The 20,598-nt window shown below is 36.7% G+C and overlaps 2 protein-coding genes across 13 annotated transcripts in view; one reads left to right on the top strand and one right to left on the bottom strand.

The window, feature by feature from the left end:
* The window catches only part of TyrRS-m (Tyrosine--tRNA ligase, mitochondrial), an 82,508-nt gene that overhangs the window by 15,723 nt on the left and 46,187 nt on the right, over window positions 1–20,598 (bottom strand). The window contains exons 7-8 of one of the 2 annotated variants that reach the window (XR_010951321.1): window positions 4,501–4,585; window positions 4,040–4,437 (exon numbers count right to left, since the gene is read on the bottom strand). The exons of the other annotated variant lie outside the window; for it this stretch is intronic. The gene's annotated coding sequence lies outside the window, so the exon portion shown is untranslated. Of the gene's footprint in view, window positions 1–4,039; window positions 4,438–4,500; window positions 4,586–20,598 lie in introns of those variants that run through there. 2 annotated transcript variants of the gene reach the window in all.
* The window catches only part of atos (atossa), a 519,662-nt gene that overhangs the window by 480,001 nt on the left and 19,063 nt on the right, over window positions 1–20,598 (top strand). The gene's annotated exons all lie outside the window — the stretch shown is intronic.

Below are 20,598 nucleotides of genomic sequence, written 5' to 3'. Positions count from 1 at the left end.
TTAAGGCCCACACCCACTTTTATATAAATGACTTTAAAAAGGGTCGTAGACAAAAATAATAAGTTAAATCTTAGCGAAAAATAGTTTTGTACCAATCGTATTTTTATTGTTCTGTTATATCTTTATTTTAAAATAAACAGTAGGGAAATCTCCATATCTGCAGGAAAACTGCATTATTACCCGCTCAAGGTCAATGGTGTTAGCCTCTGTATCATTTTTGCTTCTTTTAAACGAAAATTAGTTCAGAATAGAGCCATATGTATATATATTATGGCCCAGCCTTGTCACACTATTAAGCACACAAAACCAACACCAACAGCATTTCAAGTGTACAGCTGGGTATGTAATGTTCGGTTTCACCCGAACTTAGACTTCCTTACTTGTTTTTTCTTAACTGCATATATATATATACATACACGCGCATACATTTGAATAAATATAACATGTCTAAATCTCGCACGTGCTTTACAAAGTTTCCCCGACCTCGAATTTACCCACTCATCATCATATAAATTTTTTGCTGCTGCTCATTCTCCTGTACTCTCTTTCACGTTTCCATGTTTAAAAGTTGTTTTGGGACCATATATTTGTTCATGTATGTAGATATTTATGTACATATGTATTTAGCCCCAATACCCAACTAAGTACATAACACATTTGTTTTTACGTAAGTTGGCATGCAACACTGCGCAAGTTCATCACCAGCTGTGTTTTTGGTTTTTTCTCTTACACCCGTTTTAAAAGGTTGGTATATGTCTATGCTCTTTCTCACATACCTTGAGTTACAAATTACATGTATATACATATATATGTCTCTTTATTTACATGTATACAACGCCGTCAGCTGATTTTCAATATGGCTGCATGTTTGTTTTTCATTGATTTTCACTGAACATATTCAAAGTTATTAAATTTGAGATATAGGTTGTCAAAAAATAAATATAATAATTTTATTATTGATATTAGAGAAAATTACAAAGTTTACTAACCGCGATGGTTACTAGGAAATGTTTCTGAATTTCACTACTTCATCAGCTTTCTTTTCGGGAGCTGAGCATTGAACTCGAAATCTCCAACATTCATACTTTATACTAGTGTAAAGGCAGATGCCTTTATCAACTCAGCCATATGAATGCTCGCTTTGCAATTGGTCTCTAAGTATTGCCATTAGGTACATACTAATTCAATATGTTTGTAATCCTATTTGTGTAAAATACTTATGTCTCGCTAACTAATTATATATAAGAATTTTAATTGTGAAGCATTTGGTAACCCTACTTGATAAAATATCAGGTATGGAGAAATCTTTCTAAATGCCTTTCCTAGTAAAACCCTTTTGCAATATTTTACAATAATTCGATACTTCGCTTATTTGTTTTCAAATTATCGAGAGCAACGAGCGCGTAAAATTTCGTCAATTAAATTCTTCTTTCTTTACTTTGGATATTTTAAGAAAAAAATTTCCGGACTGTAAGTACTAATTTTCTGCGTAGCAATTTCCCAAAAAACATTTAGGTTAGAAAACGATTAGAAGACGAATCGAATTCTAATCTATTTCTCCAAGGTAGAAGGTTAGAGGACGATGTGCTAAACTGTCGCGAATTATAGCATTCTCGACAAAAAGGGGACTTCTCGATATCGAGAAAAGTGTTTGAATTCTAATCGAATTCTAACGTCGATTTCTAATGGGTTTCTAATGAGAATTTTGAAGTGATGCGCAATTAAGTTCAATTATTTAAAGTCAGCGAAATTTTTAGTTTTTCATTATATCAAATACTTTTATTTAGTTATAAGCTTAAAATTAGCTGTGTTTTTTTTTACATCTATAGACGTTTACGCTTAAACTTTATATGGACTGCTAAGCGTCAAATTTTAAATACTCCTCTGAAATTGCTGCTCATAAAAATTAGTACTCTTAAATGGTTCACCTCTTAAAATGGTGCGTGTCCACAATTCATAACTGATTCAGCTATATGTTGTACACTATGGCCATCAGAGGGTTGTGTCTCCGCTTTTCGGTACACCCTGTGCTGTAGCTAGTTATTTAACCACTGCCGCTAGATGGGTCTCTTAAGCATTATCTAAGCGGGGATAAGCGTTTTTTTTTTTACACGCAGACGTAAACATACACGCGTGTAAAAAAAACGGCTAATAAACATAACATCGCATTTCTAGTGTTATTCAAATCGTTTCACAGTCGAATTCTAACCTAGTTCTCTAACCTAGTTTTCGATTCGAAATGCATCAGAGAACTACATTCGAATTCTAATGTAAAATTACAATAGCCGTGTTTTTTTTTTTACACGCGTATACGTTTCGTTTGCGCGTGAAAAAACGCCTATCCTCGCTTAGATAATGCTTAGGAGAGCCATCTAGCGGCAGTGGTTAAACAACTAGCTACGGCTACAGGGTGTACCGAAAAGCGGAGATACAACCCTCTGTTGTATTTCTGTGTATAACATATAGCTGAATCAGTTGTGATAGATAGTGGACGCGCATAGAATACATGGAATTAGTGCAGAGGGTGAAACATGGACACATATTTCAGTTACATCTGAGTATAATGCGTATTGAAATTTAGTAGTACTAATTTTATGCGTAGCAATTTCAGAGGTGTATTTAAAGTTTGTCGCTTAGCAGTCTATATAAAGTTTAAGCGTAAACGTATATAGACGTGAAAAAAACACAGCTAATATTTCTCTAACGTTAGAAACTTTGTTTGCTGGGTTCTCAGAAGTGTAGATAAAGTTAAACGCTTAGCAGCCCATATAAAGTTTAAACGTATATGTAAAAAAAAACGCAGCTAATATATATTTCCGTACTAATAAAAACAAAAGTGCAAACAAATTAAAGTTTTGCAGAATTTTTGTACCAGCCCATCTTGCATTAGCTCTGTGTGCAAAATTAGTATAACTTTCTAGTCAATTTAAAAGTAACCAACTATTTTATTATTATCAAATCTGGTAACACTGTTGGCAGCTGAATTAGCTCTTTCGAAATAGTAGATAACGAAATTTACTCTTCTGTAATAACATATGATTATTTCTCTCTCTCGCTCTCTCTCTTTCTCTCGTCGCACTACTAATTTTCTCATTCTGCCACGGCCGAAATCAGATGTTTATTTCTAAATGCTTTTGCTTTCATTTTTTTGTTGTGTATTTGCTATTTAAGAGGGTGTTTTTGCTGATAACAACTCTCCAACTCACTTGTTTTGACCGCAATATGCGCTGTCAGCGTTGCTCTCCATTTCGTATTTTTTCTGTTTTGATTTTATTGTTTTTGCACTTAGTGGATTTTCAGGTTATTCGTATGTATGTACATACATATATTTGTTTTGTTTGCTCTCTGTTTTTTTGTGTTTTGTTTATTTATATTTGTTTTTTTTTTTTTTTGCATCTAAAAGTTGCGATAGCGATAGCAGTAAACAGGTCAAGATACTAGAAAAGATACACAAAATAAAAAAAGTGGCATTACATAGATACTTTATTTTGTCTTTGTGTTGTTCGTAAACAAATGGCACCAATGTTGCTGGTGCATTAAGCAATAAAGTTGCTGGTTACGCGATGTGTTGCTAGCGTTTAATGTTGAGCGACATGTTAATTATTTTTATACCCAGCTGTAATTGTACACAGGGTATTATAACTTTGATTGTACAGGTATAAAGGATTCGAGCTACATATAGACTTCCATATATCAAAATTGTCAGTATCGAAAAAAAATTGATAAGACCATGTCCGTCCGTTAATACGATAAATTGAAGAAATATTGAGATATCTTCACCAAATTCGGTATAGGGCCTTATATGGACCCAGAATAGATTGGTATCGAAAATGAGCGAAGCTTTTTCGATATCGAAGATTTAGTAAAATGGAAAAAAAGATATACAGCAGTAGCTCGATTCTTGTACGTAATGGAAACCGGGCTCGGTGCAAGTTTTGAGGTTGTCGCAAGTACCAATTTTTTTCGTATGAAATGAAAGGTATTTTTATGAAAGAATTTGTTTGTAAATAAGTTTATTATTTTTAAAATGTATTTTAATTCAATTCGTTCATATACATAAATATAGAAAGGCTCACATACTTTATGTGGAACTAAAAGTTTTAAATTTTTGTTTGTTTTGAGCAAGCTCGCTTGTTCAGTATTACGCTGCTTCTAAGTCTCTGCAGCGTCATAATATCACCTAAAGAGGCGTTATTTTGTTCAGCCCATTATAAGCAAATATTGTATGCTGATTTTTAGAATCGGATATGTGCTGCAATGGTTTTATTTCTTGAAGCAAATTTGAAATTGTTTGAATATTGGGTGTATCTTCAACAAGCTGTAAACGTAACTCTGAAAGAGGGATAACATCTTCACTATCCCATTCGGATGCTACCTCAAACACTTTTTGAAATGATGACTGAATTTAAGACACATTAGCAGCATTCCAGGTATTAGCTAAAAAGTATATTGCGTATTTTTTAATGTTTCGTAGAGATTTGTCTATTCTCATTAACTCACCTTTTTTGGGATGGAATGCTCCATCATTATCAATAAGCAATAGAGCATTTTCTGGAAGATTTTCGGCAAGAAGGAACTATTTTACCTGAAATTTTAGGAAATTTTAAATTAATAAACGGAATTTTTTACAACTTTACTGATTTTATGTCCTGGAGCGAAAGTTTCTTTTGAGCGCACACAAGTTCTATCAGGCAAAAGCTTCCAAACGAGACTAAATTCATCGGCATTGTATAACTTGGTCCTTGCTCAAACCTAAATCAGCAATGTTTTTTGTTCAGTTTTTGCAAAAATGGTTTAACTGGATTAGTCTTATTGGAAAGTTTTTCCCCACATATATTGAGTCGTCGTATTCCTTCGTATCTTTTTTTAATGTTTGTAACCCATCCATTGCTAGCATGAAAGTCTCCCAATTTTTCTTGGATTTTAGCATGGAAAAACTTAGCTCGTTGATTTGCAAACCATTTGATTAATTTAGGAAGCTCAGAAGGTTTATACGTTTTTCTCTTCCCAGGACCAGATTCAGCATGCCCCAGGAACTTCCTTATGGTGTTCTCCTTGTTCTTAATACGGTTTATTGTTGATCTATGCACGTGAAAACTTTTGGCTAAGGCATTGACAACAATCCTTCACGTATCTTCCTTAAAATGTCAGCTTTTTATTTTATTGTAAGCAACGTAAATTTTTTCCCTGCCGTTATGAGTCCGTACTCACTACAACGTTAGTTACAACTGATTCAAAATTCCCAAAATACACGTGCGTAAGAGAATTAGCCAATCACAGCAATTCATTTGCGAAATAAATCGGGACTTCCCCGAATTTTATTGAATCTAAGAAACCGTTACCAAAAGCAGCAAGGCAATGTCGCAAGTATCGAGTTCAAATTTTTTGGATGTCGCAAGTACTGAGTATGAAATGGAAAAATTTTCTATGGTGCAAGAATCTAGGGGTGCAAGAACCTAGGAGTGCAAGTACTGAGTATGTGTACGAATCGAGTTACTACTGTAATTCAAAAACGAATACCGCTAAGCTACCCAGCAAACAAAGTTTCTAACGTTAGAGAAATATTGTAATTTTACATTAGAATTCTAGTGTAGTTATCTAATGTATTTCGAATCGAAAACTAGGTTAGAATTCGACTGTGAAACGATTCGAATAACACTAGAAATGCGATGTTATGATTATTGTCACAGTTATCGATTATTTGCACGACATGATCACTTATTCTTAGTGTTATACAAACAAATTAAAATAGTGGAAATATTAAAAGTTGCGAAATAAGTTTTTTTATTTATACTAATAAATACTAGTAAGTGAAAATTAATAAAAAAAAGTTAAAAAAGGAAAGCATGCTATTTGAATGGCATGAAGAAAACCCCTCCCCACGGTTTTAATTTATTATAATAGAAAAAGCCTTTGATATACATATGTTCATTCTTAATACATAAGATTATAACCATATAAACGTATTGGATATAATGAAACAATGAAAATTTCGCTGATTTTAAATAATTGAACTTAATTGCGCATCACTTCAAAATTCTCATTAGAAACTCATTAGAATTTGACGTTAGAATTCGATTAGAATTCTAACCCTTTTCTCGATATCGAGAACGAAGTCCCCTTTTTGTCGAGAATGCTATAATTCGCGACAGTTTCGCAAATCGTCTTCTAACATTCTACCTTGGAGAAATACATTAGAATTTGATTCGTCTTCTAATCGTTTTCTAACCTAAATGTTTGTTGGGTAATGAAATTTGGTAGGTGGGTTGGTTTTATGACGCAAAACATCAATTCGAAAAAATTTCGGCATATGGGCGTGGCATCACCTACATTTAGAAGAAAATTTGGAAATTTAACATGCCGTAAATCAAAAGCCGTTAAAGATACATATTACATGGAAATTTGGCAGAGTCACTATCCTTGCCAAATTATATAAACTGAGTGACGATAACCAAAATCGGCTGAAGACCACGCCCACTTTTCCTAAAGGTCTAACCTTAGCAAAGTTTTCAATAACTCTATGGTATTTAACTACATTTTACTGATATTCTACCTCAGTAGTGGTATGGTTGAGCTAAGAACAAAACTTATAACAAATTTTGAAAATGGGCGTGACCCACCCCTTTTTAAACGGTTTTATTTGCTACTCTTTTCAAAATACTTTTAATGCCTTAAGTCGAACAAAAATCTCCCAATCTGAACGAAATATGGCATAGATATTTTTTTATAGCTACAACTGTTAAAATTTCATTTTTATCCGCTCAAGTTCCTTAGTGGTAGCCTCTTTAGTATTTTTGCATCTTCTGAACGACAATTAGTTCTGAATTGAATCATATATGTATTACTTCGCATCCTTATAACACTTTTAACTACCCAAAGCAAACAACAACAGTGTTTCAAGTACACAGCTGGGTATGTAATGTTCGGTTTCACCCGAACTTAGACTTTTACTTGTTATTTCTCATTTGTTCATATTAATGTGCAAGTAAATGATTTTGTAATTTTTATGTCTCATCATAAAAAACTTTAAAATTTGTATTGCTAAATAGTTATGCAATTATTAATATAGCTTTTTTTAAATTGTATTTGCCAGTGACCGCCGGGGTGGTGACTGCGTGCTCCGCCTACCACACCGAAGATTCTGGGTTCACGCCCAGGACAAACCAACATCAAAATTTTAGGAACAAGTTTCTTCAACTAGAACCAAGTTTTTCTAGGCGGGGTCGAACTCCGAGTGTATTTCTGCCATGAAAATCTCTCAGTGAAAACTCATATGCTTTGCAAATGCCGTTCGGAGTCGGCACAAAACCAGTAGGTCCCGCTTCGCCAATGTAGGAAAAACTAAAAAAGGAGCACGATGCTAATTGGACGAGTAGCTCGGCCTAAAATCTCTTCGAAGGTTTTCGCGCCTTAAATTAATTTATTTTTTATTGGTCTGTGGACTGCAACTGATCTCAGCTGATTTGTAATTTTTACATATACAATATACATACATATTTAGTCAGCGTTTAGTTCATTGATTTATTTTGATAGTTTGAAAATTATGATTCGTTTAATATAATGACCTCTTTAATGCATTTTAGTTTTATGACTTAAGCTGCCCAATTACGTACTTTTGTTAATTAATTGATGTGCGCCGCAAATGCAATTATGGCACAATACAAAACATCTTCAATTACGAGCTCCTACTTATGATAGTTGTATGCAAGAAACTATGGCGTACAATATAAAAGAATCAGGTCAAAAGGTTATATAACAATTTATATTAATTTCAATTGTACTTCAATTAATAAATACAAGTAATTCGGTTTAAATCAAATCTAACCCTGGCGGGACGGGACCTTCTTATTTTATGCCGACTCCGAACGGCAACTGCAAGGCAGATGACTTTTCACTAAGAACTTTTCATGGCAGAAATACACTCGGAGTGCTTGCCAAACACTGCCGAGGGACGACCCCGGTTAGAAAAATTTTCTTTTAATTGAAAAAACTTGTTTCTAAAATGTTTGATGTTGCTTTGCCCGGGGCGTGAACCCAGGATCTGCGGTTTGGTAGGCGGAGCACGCTACCATCCACGGCGGCCAATGCTTGCCAGATAGCCAGACAAAAATCAGGTTCTTGCTCGCAACAAAGGGAGTCTCCAGTATTACGGCTGTCTATTAGAGCTAAAGCCTCCGAAGTTCGAACTGGAGATCAACCCCAAGCGCCAGCCACTATACGCCTCTCGTTTTTTTACCCAGAGAAACATTCGTGTGAGACAAGATCATAAGCGCAGAACGTATAGGTATTTAACTATGGACGAAGAAACAATTGCTTGACCTTTTAAATTTAGTGATCGAATATCTGGCAGTATTAATTTGGATTGAAAAAATAATATCTTGCTTAGTATATTAATATTACACCAATTTCACAAAGACAGTTAATTAAGTAATTAGTCATGTTTTATATGTTAAAGCGCTTATTGAGCTCAATTTTTCATTCAAAATATGTACAGTTTATATGTCATCATCATCATCATCCTCCTCAACTCCTATTGGAGCATAGGGCCTCGACCACCGACTTAAATCTTATTCTGTTAGGTGCAGTTCTTGTGATGTCATTCCACGTATATCCTGCGTCTTCGAGTTCTTTATCCACAGTTCTGCGCCAAGTTTTCGCAGGTGCACCAGGTCGTCGGCTTCCTTGTGGATTCCATCGCAATGCTTGTCTGGCTATATTTACTGGAGGTCTTCTGAGAGTGTGACCAATCCACGACCATTTACGCTTGGTTATTTCTGTGGTAGCCTTAGGTTGATTTGTTCTAGACCATAAGTCGTCATTTGAAATTCTTTCCGGCCATCGAATTTTCAGGATTCGGCGCAGACATTTATTAATAAAAACTTGTAGACGTTTCTGAATTGAAGTTGAGCTTTTCCACGTCTCGCAAGCATAAAACAGTACTGATTTAACATTCGAATTAAACAGACGAAGCTTCGTTTTTAAAGATATTTGGCTGGACCTCCACACGTTTGCCAGTTGCCCAAAAACCATTCTTGCTTTGTTTATGCGAGACTGAACGTCCTCATCTGCACCGCTCTTATTTGAGACAATACTACCAAGATAAACAACGGACTCTACACCTTCGATTTCATTTTCGTCAACCGTAAGCGTCAATGGCCTTGATGAAATACTATAGCCGCATCTTATGACTTTGGTTTTCGCTGTATTGATGCTTAGTCCGGCCTCCTTTGCATGTGTGTTGACAGCTTCTAAATTGTGTTGAAGGTCAGTACTTCTGTGGCTTAGCAGACAGACATCGTCTGCATATTCTAAATCCCCTAGCTGAGTGAAAGGCGTCCACTGTACACCGTGTCCACCATTTTCTGCGTTCCTCATAATCTCGTCTAATGCCAAGATAAACAAGAGCGGGGAGAGTATGCATCCCTGTCGCACCCCGCTTTTAATTTCGAAGGGTTCTGAGAGGCGCCCATCGTGACTGACCCGGCACTTAAATTCGGCATACATTGCCTTTATAATGTTGATTATTTTATTGGGCATCCCTCGTTTTCGTAGTATTTCCCAAATATATTTCCTGTCGAGACTATCAAAAGCCTTTTTAAAGTCGATAAAAAGTAAATAAGCTGATGTTCTGTATTCACAGCATTGTTCAACAATGATTCGGACGGTATTTATTAGATCAACACAGGATCGGTTTTGTCTAAAGCCAAACTGATTTTCTCTTAGAGTTCGATACACCGCCTCTTCAATTCGGGACAGTAAGATCGTGGAGAACACTTTGCTAGGAATCGAGAGTAAGGTGATACCTCTGTAGTTGTTACAATCAGAGGTATCTCCCTTTTTTGCGACTTTTACAAGTATGCCTTCATTCCACTGACGAGGGTAGGATTCTTCTTCCCATACCTGACGGAAGATTGGAAGTAAGGTTTCAGCTGCGGTATCTGGATCTGCTATGAGGTATTCAGCATATATGTCATCAGTTCCTGGGGCCTTGCCCTTTTTTAAGGACTTGATTGCTGAAATTATTTCATTTTTCGTAGGGGGCGCGCTGTTTACCCCATTGAAGTGGGGTTGGCTGTTGTAGTTTGCAGCAATAGTGTTGGAATTTAAGGTCGCTTCACCTACAGGATTATTTAATACTTTCTTGAAGTGTTCCACCCATACACTCATTTGTTGTTCGCTTATATGTACTTATGTTAAATTTGATTTCAGAAGTGTTAGCAGGAAAAGAGAATCTTTTGAGAAAATAAGTACATATTTGTTTAGGTGCAAGTTTATTTATTTTATTAAGATTAACTACAACGTCAAAAAATGAAAAGCTGCTTGCCATTTTAACAATTTTTTAACAACAATGGCTGTGTGTGAAGATGAAAAATTTATTATTATTATTTATGTAGTACTTTCTTGGCCGGAACGGCTTCGTCCACACGCATAACATGACTTAGCCAGCGAAGCCTTTGGTCTTTTATTCGCTGCACCATCTCCATACCTGCATAAGTATCACAAGCTCATCATTATATCTCTTTCGATACTTACCGTCGAACATTTCAAGAGCCATGTCATCTTCTCTCGCCGCCGCCCATGATTGCGACCCATACATCAGGACAGGTATGATGATTTTTTGTTCGGGGAGAGAGAACTTTACTTTTCAGTTGCCTACTCAGTACAAAGTAGCACTTGTTGGCAGAAGTTATTCTCCGTTTGATTTCTAAGTTGATTTAAATCCGACTGCCAAGGCGCGAATGCGCCGATTCTTAAAATTATCAAATATGATAGTTCTCCTGAGCTCGAGCTCTTTCATCTATGACCCAGCCAGCATTTTTTGAAAATTTTGATCAAAAAATATTTAAATATCATACCCCAAGATGATTAAAAACGTTCAAATTTAAAAGCATTTTCTGTTCGAAAATTGACGTATCGTCGGGAGAAAAATGTACCATAAATGTGATTATTCTTGAATAATCATTTATGATTCCTATTTCGAGACGTTTGTTATTCATATTTGATATCATTGTAAAATTGAACTTTAGTTGTTTTAGAGTAATATTTGACGGCTTTTCACAGTCATTTTCTGATCATATTCGTGAATATATTTCAATCGTTTTGGTTGAGATTTTTGAATCATTTTTGAATGCGATTATGATGCATTTATTCTTCATATCTCATTCAAAATAAGATACTACATAATAATCTTATTTCACCAGGGGAAGAAAGCATGCGAAAGTGAGCTATTCGAACCACAGCTAACTAGCAAATAAACTTGACCGATATACACCTGCGACTACACCATCTAACATCAGCATTATCGTCTGCATCTTAAAATACGGATACGATACGGGATGTTGAAGCCGTATCCAGGTATGTATGTCAAGATAGTTTCACTTACCTGGGGTTTAAATAGCTCACAACCTATGTATTGTCCAATCATTATGTATTTTCTGGGAAACTGAACGGGAGAAATGTTTGGGGAAATCTTCGTTCACGAGCAGCATTACATTATTTTTGTCTTGAAGAATATCTTTTGCATAAATAATACAATTTTTATATATGTATTTTTTCTTAGCTTCATGATTGAAAAAATATGTGTATGTGAAAAAAATAAAATTTTTAATGAAAAGTAAAATTTCAACAAGTATAAAATTCATAGTCAACAAATACATATATTCATAAAAGCTTCAGAAAGCTGAATGAAAAATGATTATAAATTTTTGATCACCTAAAGTAAACACATTTAATTCAAATATGATTCCAAAATGTGATTGAAAAACTATATTCAGTTTTCGATCATCAAAGGTAAGCATATTTGATTACTCTTTTTGTTGGTTTTTATGAAATATTAAAATTTAGTGGTTAAAGGGCTTCAAAAATGATTCCAAAAGGTGATCGAAAAATGCTTTTTAGTTTTTCATCATCAAACGTATTCATATTTGATTATATCTTTTGTTCAATTGTATGATAACTCATTATTTAGACAGAAAGAGTAATCAAATTGTATTGATATGTAGGGAAATTCAAAATTGAATCACATAAATGCTGAGTGGGGAGTATCTGCTCTTAATATTTTCACAATAACTTTTTACTTGACCTACATAGTAAATGAAAAGTAGGTAAGGGTGTCTTATATACCTAATTTAAGTACATATCTATGCCTGTTATTGTTGTGCTTAACATTTCCGCATTCGAAACTGCTGACAATTTTGCAAAAATCAATAATTTTATTATTATTTTCGTTGGTTGGATTTATAGGGAATTGGGTCAATTACTACCTCCACCTCCAAACAAATGGCATCCATGAAGGTGATATAGTAGTTATTTATGTACATGAAAGTATGTACAACTTTTGTACTAAAAACATCTGTACGCAATGTATTTCTGAATCCTTTATTGTGTAATTCGTACCGACAACTAGATCACCGGGTCACCTATTTCATATAAGGAAAAGGATAAGGAAAAAAACAATTTAAGTAAAGCTTTACTGATATGACCTGTTGAAATGTGGCACACTATATGTTTTACTTATGTACTTATGTTTATTCTTATGTACTTTGTTCATAGAATTCTAGCAAGGGCACATTAAAGAGCACAAATTAGAATCAAGTAAAAATTCCAAGATTGCGAAAATTACTTACTTACTTAATTGGCGCTTAACCGTTTAAACGGTTATGGCCGTCCAACAAGGCCCGCCAGTCGCTCCTTCTCTCTGCCAATCGGCGCCAATTGGTCACACCAAGGGAGTTTAAATCGTTTTCCACCTGGTCCTTCCAACGGAATGGAGGCCGCCCTCTACTTCTGCTTCCATAGGCGGGTTCCGATAGAAACACTTTCTTGGCCGGAGCGTCATCTTTCATTCGCATAACATGGCCTAGCCAGCGCAGCCGCTGCGTTTGAATTCGCTGGACTATGTTGATGTCTGCGTATAGCTCGTACAGCTCATCCTTAAAATATTCTTCGCTACTCGCCATCGCCAACGCGTAGAGGTCCATAAATCTTTCGAAGAACTTTTCTCTCGGATATGATAAGTGACTTGTAGAGTATGATTTTCGTTTGCCGAGAGAGGACTTTACTTTTCAGAGTGATTCTTCTTCAGAGCTGATGTTGTTGCTAGTGTTGATGCTGGTTCCCAAATAAACGAAGTCTATACTATTACTATTTCGAAATTATGGCTGCCAACAGTAGCGTGGTTGCCAAGGTGCATATGCGCTGACTCTTTGCTCGATGACAGTAGGTAGTTCGTTTTGTCCTCATTCACCATCAAACCCATCTTTACCGCTTCTTTTTCCAGTTTGGAGTAAGCAGAACTAACAGCGCGGTCGTTTAGGCCGATGATATCAATGTCATCAGCATATGCCAGTAATTGCACGCTTTTATAGAATATTGTTCCAGTGCGGTTAAGTTCTGCAGCTAGAATAATTTTCTCCAGCATCAAATTAAAGAAATCGCATGATAGGGGGTCACCCTGTCTGAAACCTCGTTTAGTTTCGAACGGCTCGGAGAGGTCCTTCCCAATTCTGACTGAGCTGATGGTGTTGCTCAACGTCATTTTGCACAGCCGTATAAGTTTTGCGGGGAAACAAAATTCAGACATAGCGGCATATAGGCACCTCCTTTTCGTGCTGTCGAAGGCGGTTTTTAAATCGACGAAGAGGTGATGTGTGTCGATTCATTTTTCGCGGGTTTTTTCCGAGATTTGGCGCATTGTGAAAATCTGGTCGATGGTAGATTTACCAGGTCTGAAGCCGCACTGATAAGGTCCAATCAGTTGATTCACGGTGTACTTCAATCTTTCGCATAATACACTTGACAGGACCTTATATGCGATATTAAGAAGGCTGATTCCGCGATAGTTAGTTCAGTTTGCAGTATCCCCCTTCTTGTGGACTGGGCAAAGAACACTTAGATTCCAATCGTCGGATATGCACTCGTTCGCGCCTTACCAACTCCTCGAAAATTAGTCCGGTATATAGTTACATACTCTAAGTAATCTGATGTAAACCCGTATTGAAAGTGAGGCAGGAGTGAATTCAGATTTTACCTTGTAAGCGAAGAGGTATGTATAATACGCTTGAGAGCAGGCGAACAAAAGTGGTCTAGGCTAATCATACAAGGGAAGTGTATTTCTGTTCAGACGTCATTGAGGCTAAATAGATTATTTAAGTAATGAGAGTCGACATATGTTACTGGGAAGCTCTCTGCGAATTGGAATGATGTTATCAGTACTTTTATTCTAATAACAAAAATATTTTTCGTCTTGTAGGAGTGGGAGGGTATATGCAGTACTGTCTAGAATTTCGGTTCCAACGATTTGGATCAAATTTGGTACATATATAGTGCATCACATTCTATTCTACGTGGTGCCACTGAGGGTATTTACGTCGTATTTAAAAAAATGTAGTGGATTGTCCTCTCTGGGTTAGCCGCTTGTGATTACATTTTGTTCATATAAACATAGTGTGTCATATTCTGAGACTGCTCGCCTAGGTCTTGCCATTGAGGGTGTTTTTACAAGAATGCCATTTACGAAATTTACACACTGTTTCGGTACTATCTATATTCTATTCCATTTCGAGTTGGATATTGTGATAATTTCGAGATCATTTCGAATTTCGCAGGCGGTTTTCAATAAGGACCCGGTTCTGAACAAGGCCCAGATTCGCAAAAGTAACCGATTCTTAAAACTTCCCGGATCCGAAAAAGTACCCAGTTCTGAAGAAGTACCTTAAAAAGTGCGCGGTTTTTATATAAATTTGTCGCTAACTATTATTTGTTGCAAGTCTTTTAGTTCTTGTTTTTGTGCTGGTCTCAATTCATTTAAAATATGGTTATGGTGTTTTTGCCGAAGTTGTGATATGGTAAAACGGAAATTTTCTAAATGGTCACTTCACCAAATTTTGAAAAGTCACAAAGTCAGTTGGCCTTATGGCCACTTTAAATGGCCAATACATATACTCATAAGCTAAATTTGCCTTATGTCCGTTGACTTTATGTCCTCCCACCATCAAATTAGTGCATCGATCCTTGATACGTGCGCAAAGTTTCGACTGACTTTAATGCCAATAGCAGTGTTCATGGGGTCAACTGACCGTATGTCCATGGAATTTAAGTCACCTCACTATCAAATTATTTTATTTTCATCTGTCCTTGATACGTGCGCTAAATTAAAATTGACATAAAGGCCATTTGAAGTGGTAGTAGGGTTAATTAACTTATGTCCGTTGACCTTCTGTCACTCCAGCATTAAATTATTACATTGTCATTGATCTTTGATAAGTTTGAATTAAATCTGTCCATTTAAATAGGGTCAAAGTCGAGTCCAAAGGATTCGCTTACATACAAACATACAGATGAAGCTAATATAAGGGTGTTAAAAAAGAAGGAAGGTTAGATGTAAACATAGATATAGGAGTTAAGGTAGAGCTAGAGGTAGATGCAGAGTGTGAGAAAGTAGAAGAGGTAGAGAAAAATGGGAAAAGAAAGGGGACGAGTGAAATTTTGATCTCTCCAGTTTTTTCGCCTCGCGAAACCTGGCATTATCACCGACTAAATCCTCCTTGGCGGCCACCGTGGTGTGATGGTAGCGTGCTCCGCCTATCACACCGTATGCCCTGGGTTCAACTCCCGGGCAAAGCAACATCAAAATTTTAGAAATAAGGTTTTTCAATTATAAGAAAATTTTTCTAAGCGGGGTCGCCCCTCGGCAATGTTTGGCAAGCGCTCCGGGTGTATTTCTGCCATGAAAAGCTCTCAGTGAAAACTCATCTGCCTTGCAGATGCCGTTCGGAGTCGGCATAAAAACATGTAGGTCCCGTCCGGCCAATTTGTAGGGAAAATCAAGAGGAGCACGACGCAAATTGGAAGAGAAGCTCGGCCTTAGATCTCTTCGGAGGTTATCGCGCCTTACATTTATTTTTATTTTTTTAATCCTCCGCGACCTTATTTTTAACATGGACGTCCCAAATATCGACCATTTTGAACATCCACGTCGATGGCACTACGCTACCGACTGTCCTACACCCCAAAATCTTGGGTGTAACGATTGATCAGGATCTATATTTTGTTGAGCATGCAGCCGCAATTGTACCGAAAATCCAGAGCCGTAATAAAATTCTCAAATCTCTTGCTGGCAGTACTTGGGGAAAAGACAAAGAAACGCTCATTACGCCTCATTACAAAGCAATTGGCCAGCCGATTGCATGCTACGCGTCCACTATATGGTCGCCAAGCCTAAAAACTACTCACTGGAAGAAGCTACAGGCCTGCCAAAATACTGCTCTCAGAACCGCCACGGGCTGTCTTCTTATGTCACCATAACACCACCAACACAATGAGGCGAGGGTACTCCTCATTAGGGAGAGAAATGAAATGGTGAATAAACAGTTTCTGTTGAATACCCAGACACCTGGGCATCCCAATAGACATCTGATTGATGAGCAAACACCGCCCAGAGGCTTAAGGAGTCATCTCCGTAAGCATTATGGGGAAATACGGCACCTGCAACTTTTGCGGGATAGATAGGGGGGAATATTCTAAATACCCTACCTCCCAAATATGCCCATGTGTATGCTTACATTTACCTTACAAATATCAATATGCTAGCGTGCTTTTAGGCATTAAATTTTTTATTTGCTGCTTGGTAGCAACTAAGAAATAAAACAAATGTAAGGCGCGATCAACTCCGAAGATATTTTAGGCCGAGCTTCTCTTCCAATTTGCGTCGTGCTCCTCTTGATTTTTTCCTACAAATTGGCCGGACGGGACCTACTTGTTTTATGCCAACTCCGAACAGCATCTGCAAGACAGATGAGTTTTCACTGAGAGCTTTTCATGGCAGAAATACACTCGGAGTGCTTGCCAAACACTGCCGAGGGGCGCGTCCGCTTAGAAAAACTTTCTTCTAATTGAAAAAACTTGTTTCTAAAATTTTGATGTTGCTTTGCTCGGTGCGTGAACCTAGGATCTTGGGTGTGGATAGCGGAGCACGCTACCATCACACCACGGCGGCCGTTAGCAACTAACTTTAGTAAAAATGTTATGTTAAAGTTAATTATTCGTTGTTTTTCTTGGCGATGCACTTGTTTTGAATGCACATTGACATAGTTTTAACACGTAACGATTTTTATGAGAGTTTTTATGCCTTCATGCTACGATGCCACACAACATCAAAAGTTTGTATAGAAATAAATATTTGCACCCGTTTACGTGTATGCCTGCTATTATTCTCAAATTTACAATAAGTTTCAATCAAAGCTAACGAAGAAACAAAAATGCAAAAGCCAAAAGTCATCTAAATAACTTAAAGAAATTGTCCCTGCTCTCGCGCGGAGGTGGCACTTTGTGTATATTTTGTATGTTGGCTGACCTAGTTTTCTACGATGTCATTTATGTATATGTAAGTTTGTAAATTAATTATGATGTAACCTCAATTTCATGCTCCTCGCATACGAATACAAAAAAAAGAAAAACAATTCGTGCAAGCATGCAAAATTTTGCGCACACACATATTTACATATGTGTATTTGTGTGCGTGAATGCTTATATGGTAGCTGTTTCAATTACAAATCGTATTCATATCCGTATCCTTCGGCCATTAAAATAGTTGTTGTACTTGTACAGCATTCAAATAGCGGAAATTGCATTGTACGATTATTTTTATTTCTCGTTTTCTTTTTGTTGTTGTCGTGTTAATGTCCTCGTAACCAATTGCCGTTACAATAAACGTACAATGAATGCATCGAGGTCGAAAGTGATAAGGACAACAACAATGAATGGTGGATGGTGCATAAAAAAGTGCTCTACTTTTTAAGAAAAGCTCTCTCCCTCTTTTTTTTTTATTCTCTCCCACACCTGTTTTTAGCGCAAAATTCAGAGGAATGAGCTTAAAAATGATGTGAAAATGTTTCTGTTAATGTAGTTTTGTTGTTATGTATTACACATATACATGCACGTAACTAGTTGTCACCATTAACTGAATCCTTGTACTTGACAAAACGATTTCAGTCCACTGAAAGGCATTCGACGCGCCCACAGCATGTTATCACAGCATACACACTAAGGGTGTCAGATAAGTTTGCGGTATAAAATACTGAATAAGGACACATAAAGCTGCAGCATAGTTTACTCCAATAAAAGCATATCAGGATCACTTCGTGATCCCCCAGCGGGTCAGGGGGTTACAATATACCCACGGTAGGTTTGCCTGTCGTAAGAGGCGACTAAAATACCAGATTCAAGGGTTTGTGTAGCGCAACCTTTTCAGGTTGCCAGCGCAATATATTCCTTCTCCAAAGCCAATTGTCAACCAATGAATCGATTAAATTGAATGTCGAGAAGCTCGCGAGTATTACGGGTATTTCGAGATTGGAGAATCTCGCGAGAATTGAAAGTCGAGAAGCTCGCGAGCCTTACGAGTAATTCGAGATTCAAGAATCTCGCGAGAAGGCGAGACTTGCGAGAAATCTCTTATCGAACAAGTTCGAGAAATCGTACGCTCTAGTTTCAATCAATGTAAGTATATCAATTTGGCTTATTCAAACTTCAATGCCGATAAAGTGAAAAGAAACATCTCGTGAAGCTATCATATGCTCGTCGTAAATTTATGCGTGCGCGTATTGGGCAACTGTTGCTATGTCATAATTTTAGCTATTTATAGCATAACTTAATGCACCTATTTACATATATGTATGTATGTATGTATGTATGTATATATATAAACCTGTGATATTCTAAATGCATTTAGCATATATGTACTTGTACTTGTATTATATAAATATGTGTATACGTACGCACGGCTGCTTTTGAAAATGCCTTATGTGTTTATGTGGACCATGACCTAGTTTTGAGCATCAAGCCACTTATCAAGTACACGTATCTGTATATACTAGTACATAGATTCTTATATACATTCAAATGTACATACATACTCGCACATAATTTTCTCAGCTATGCACTTCAATTTGCATCTACCGAGGTCATTTGCAAAAATTCAAGCGCGTTCTCAAACCGCCAATAAAAATTGTTAGAACAGTTAAAAGTTCCGTCAGCCGTCTAGCTATTCAGTAACTGAAATAAATAATCATAACGATGTGTGATTGGCACTTGTCAATTAAGGAGCACTTTAAGTGTTGCTTACTCAAAAGCTTAAGTACTCTTCTATCACTGATAATATCCATTGAATTTGTGTATTTGTACAACACTGTGAAATTGTGATTTTTAGATATATGTACTTTAAATGCAGTCTTACCAAATTGGGAGGATTATAAAACGAATTCCTCTACGGTAAGGATGGGCATATTTTCTGCCCCTGAAATGCATGAACCTTGGAGTGTTTAAGAGAAAAAAACTTCTTCGAAAGATGTACGGTTCTGCCCGTGATGCCGACGGCGAGTATCGAAGGATCTATAATGATGTGGTGTCTGAGCTTTACGCAGATATGAAGATAGTACAGCGAATAAAAGCCCAAATGCTACGCTGGCTAGGTCATGTTATGCGAATGAGCGCAGATGCTCTAGAAAATAAAGTATTTCAGTCGACGCTGCAGTTTGGAAGCAAAGAAAAGCCGAGAACTCCACTGAGTTGGGTAGGTGGAGAATGACTTGACCTCCCTTGGTGCTGTCAATTGGTGTCAGTTATAGGTGGTGTGACTTGTTACGAAACGGCCAAAATCGTTGACGGTTGAGCGCCAATGAATGAAATGAATACATATGCAACTAAGGTTAAATGGCAACCCTACTCAAATATATTTGTAACGGCGTAAAATATGCAAACTTAATTTGGAAAAGATCCTACTGCAAACCCTTCCTGGGAACCCTTCTTAAAAATGTTCATATTCAAATACGGCATAAAATATCTTTTATTTTATCCCCATATTGGCAAAACTCATTAAATTAAAAAAAATACAAATAGGTGGCAACCTTTGCAAAGCCATGCTTACTAGAAGGAGCAAAATAGAGTATCATGTGATACGCTATCTATGTACCAAATTGCACCCAAATCGATTAAGCCTTTGCGAAATATTAATGGCAATATGTATAAATAGAAAAACAGGATTAGGTGGTAACCTCAGCTAGTAGCCCCACTCAGAATTTTTTTTGGAATACGACATTAAACACCGTTTACTTATGTTAATACTGGCATATATCCTTTAATTATAAAAAAATTGGAAATAAATGGCAACCTTGCAAAAACATTCTCAGTGGTGACATCTAAGCAAAAGGTCTTAGAATATGGTACACTCATCTATAAACTAAATTTCATTCAAATCGGTAGAGCCGCTTCCGAGATGGTAGGGACCCCAGCCGGATCCGATGAGCCAATGGCTCTTGTGAGCTATGTACTTTGCCAATCGTGTCCTTATGGGATAAATGAAGGTATACTGCCTTTTTTCAAATTATATTACGAAACAAATAAGACGAATGAGACAGTGTGGGCAGGCGTAACAGGTGCAGTTAAACGTTCCCAACAAACACGCTAAATGTAGTACTTGAGTATATAAAACTAGACCTTCACAAGCGCTTAACTGCAACTTATAAATGGTATCTTAAATAATCTTTCCGGAGTTAACTCGACATCGGACCACCTACCAACCTTATTGATCTTTCTACAAGA

Source organism: Eurosta solidaginis, chromosome 3 (assembly GCF_040869045.1).
Source record: "Eurosta solidaginis isolate ZX-2024a chromosome 3, ASM4086904v1, whole genome shotgun sequence".
NCBI classification, from domain to species: Eukaryota; Metazoa; Arthropoda; class Insecta; order Diptera; family Tephritidae; genus Eurosta; species Eurosta solidaginis.
This window is presented reverse-complemented; position numbering and strand designations above follow the sequence as displayed.